Source organism: Ptiloglossa arizonensis, unplaced genomic scaffold, assembly GCF_051014685.1.
Source record: "Ptiloglossa arizonensis isolate GNS036 unplaced genomic scaffold, iyPtiAriz1_principal scaffold0190, whole genome shotgun sequence".
NCBI classification, from domain to species: Eukaryota; Metazoa; Arthropoda; class Insecta; order Hymenoptera; family Colletidae; genus Ptiloglossa; species Ptiloglossa arizonensis.
The window spans coordinates 777501-780000 of NW_027478560.1; the positions used below are offsets into that span (position 1 = coordinate 777501).

General features: G+C 51.4%; 1 non-coding gene and 1 pseudogene across 1 annotated transcript; both read left to right on the forward strand.

The window, feature by feature from the left end:
* The first annotated feature begins 572 nt into the window (after nt 1-572).
* LOC143154563 (5.8S ribosomal RNA) lies at nt 573-727 on the forward strand. Its single transcript, XR_012994168.1, has one exon. It is a non-coding gene; the product is annotated as a 5.8S ribosomal RNA (ribosomal RNA).
* A 1535-nt stretch (nt 728-2262) lies between these two features.
* LOC143154544 (large subunit ribosomal RNA) overlaps nt 2263-2500 on the forward strand; it is an 8757-nt pseudogene continuing 8519 nt past the window's right edge.

The following is a 2500-nucleotide window of genomic DNA, read 5'->3' on the forward strand; positions in this document are numbered from 1 at the left end:
GGACTTTGTTCCGCAACGTTCTTTGCGTTTTCTCTCGCATCCCGCTTTCTCCTGACTTTCGTCGATTTCTAACGAAACGTCCTGCTGATTGGAACCTCTGCACGAGGACCCCGGGTAACCACTGACGATCGCGTCGATGTGCGTCCGAAGACTTCGGGAGGACCGGCTGTGAAGCTCGGATAGCGAGTCGGACACCCATGCACCGCGTCGAATGCGGTTTGAAGTTGGGACGAAAGACCGATTCGAGCCGGCTGCGAGTCCTTTTTCGAATCTGGACGCTCCCACGTGCGTTCGTCAGCTCAATCGGTGAGGACTGTGGTTCCTTTGATCGGGATTATCCCCGCGGTTCCACATCCCACGATTCATGATGGTTTTTCAATGTACTTTGCACCCGGCCGTCGAATGATTCGCGTTCATGTGCGCGAACTTTCGACGTGTTCCGTCAGTCGGGACTTTGTGTCGTCAATTTGGCGACGCCCAAGCCTCCTTCTTTCTACGTTTGGTCGGAGGCGCGGGCATCGATTTTCAAAACTAGAACCAAAGAGAATTTAAACGCAAAATTGCATAACGATTACCCTGAACGGTGGATCACTTGGCTCGTGGATCGATGAAGAACGCAGCTAATTGCGTGTCAACGTGTGAACTGCAGGACACATGAACATCGACATTTCGAACGCACATTGCGGTCCACGGATAAAATTCCTGGACCACGCCTGGCTGAGGGTCGTTCACATAACCTAATACTGCTTGCGTTGCTATCCAATCCCCGCCGTCGTTTCCGGAGAGAATGGAAACGTTTCAGAGTCGGGTGTGTACGGAGATGCTTACGTACGAGCGAAAGATGGGCAGTTCGTTGGCGATTGTCGCGGACGTGCGAAAATAACGATTTGCCTGCGCGTCTCCATATGTAATCGTTCGGACTCGCGAGAGTGTTGCGGCGTCGCGCGTCGACTTAATACGACCGCCCGTGAACACCGCTCCCTGCGATTACTTTGAAGTTTGCGCGCGCATATATTCGTCTTTCGCCCGAATCGAATTTTGCCGCGCTCCCAACGTTGCCTGAAATGATTTTTACGTCGAGAAAGGAACACGAATCGAGAGACTAATAGAGGACAAAAATGAATCACCCCACCACGTGAAATGTGGCATTTGTTAATAGTCGTCGTTCGCACAGCCCCAGGGATTTGTCGGCCAGCGGGGGTCGTCGTTGCCCGCGATGTCACATCAAATTTACCGCGACCACTATCGAGGGAGGTCTTTATCTTCGAACGTTGAAGACTTCGGCCACGTTCGTCGAATCGAATTTTTGACCCGTCGATGTGGTTCGTTTGGTAAGAGATATGCTCGTGCGTGCAAACGTTTCTGAACCTTCGGTGCTGTACTTAAAATCCTCTTTGGAGCGGCTCGAACGCAACGACAAACTTTGCCACAATGAAGGGAAACTGCTGAAGGGAAAGCGAGAGGTTGGTCACCCCATGTCTCTGTTGTCGATCGTGAGACCGCGCGTATAACCGGTCGTCCAGTCCACGACAACTTTTTCGAATTCATCTCGGACTTGCTAACACCGGGTTCTCTTATCCTCCTCCTCCTTCTCTTCGTTCTGCTCTGGAGAATAGGAGTCAGATCGAGAGTGAGCGAGAGAGGGGAAGAATAAGTAGAATCGAAGTCGACGCGTGTTAGTAGTATTCCTTTAGTATGTTTTACTGGAAAAGCAACGGACGGACGTTAAAATTTCAACCGGTTAAACGTCTAGCGAGCGTTTCGCATCGAATTTCAATTAGAGAGACACTTTGGCGAGGTGCTTGAAAATCTCTCCTTGTCACCGAGAAAACAGCAGGCTTCCTTTTCTTCGGTTCAACGCGAAGAACTCTCTCAATCGACAGAACCATGTAAGCGTCACCGATGGGATTTTGCGTCGGGCGACGCCGTACGTGTGGGAATGCGGTGAAAAGAAAAGAATCTGCGTGAGAGATAGGGAGAAAATGCTCGTCGAGCGCGTTACTGAGGGAAGGAATAAGACCTCTCGTTCGCGCCCCGACGTCGTTTCCCCACTCCTCGCTCGTTCTTCTTTTACACCCGTCCACGTCGGCGTATATCCCCGCCTACCCTGGTACGCGAGCGAACAACGATTGAAGAGAGAGGATCATCATCGCGTATGCAACTGCAGAACACGTCGAGTTGGGACGAAAAGATCGTGGCGCCTTGCTCTCTTTGATTCGGCGTCGTTGCCTTTCGCTGTTAAAGAAAAACACGTTTGTTTGACGACCTCAGAGTAGGCGAGATTACCCGCTGAATTTAAGCATATTACTAAGCGGAGGAAAAGAAACTAACAAGGATTTCCTTAGTAGCGGCGAGCGAACAGGAATGAGCCCAGCACTGAATCCCCGCGGTATTGCCGCAGGGAAATGTAGTGTTCAGGAGGATCCGCTTATCCCGTGACGTCGAACTGAGTCCAAGTCCAACTTGAATAGGGCCATTTACCCACAGAGGGTGCCAGGCC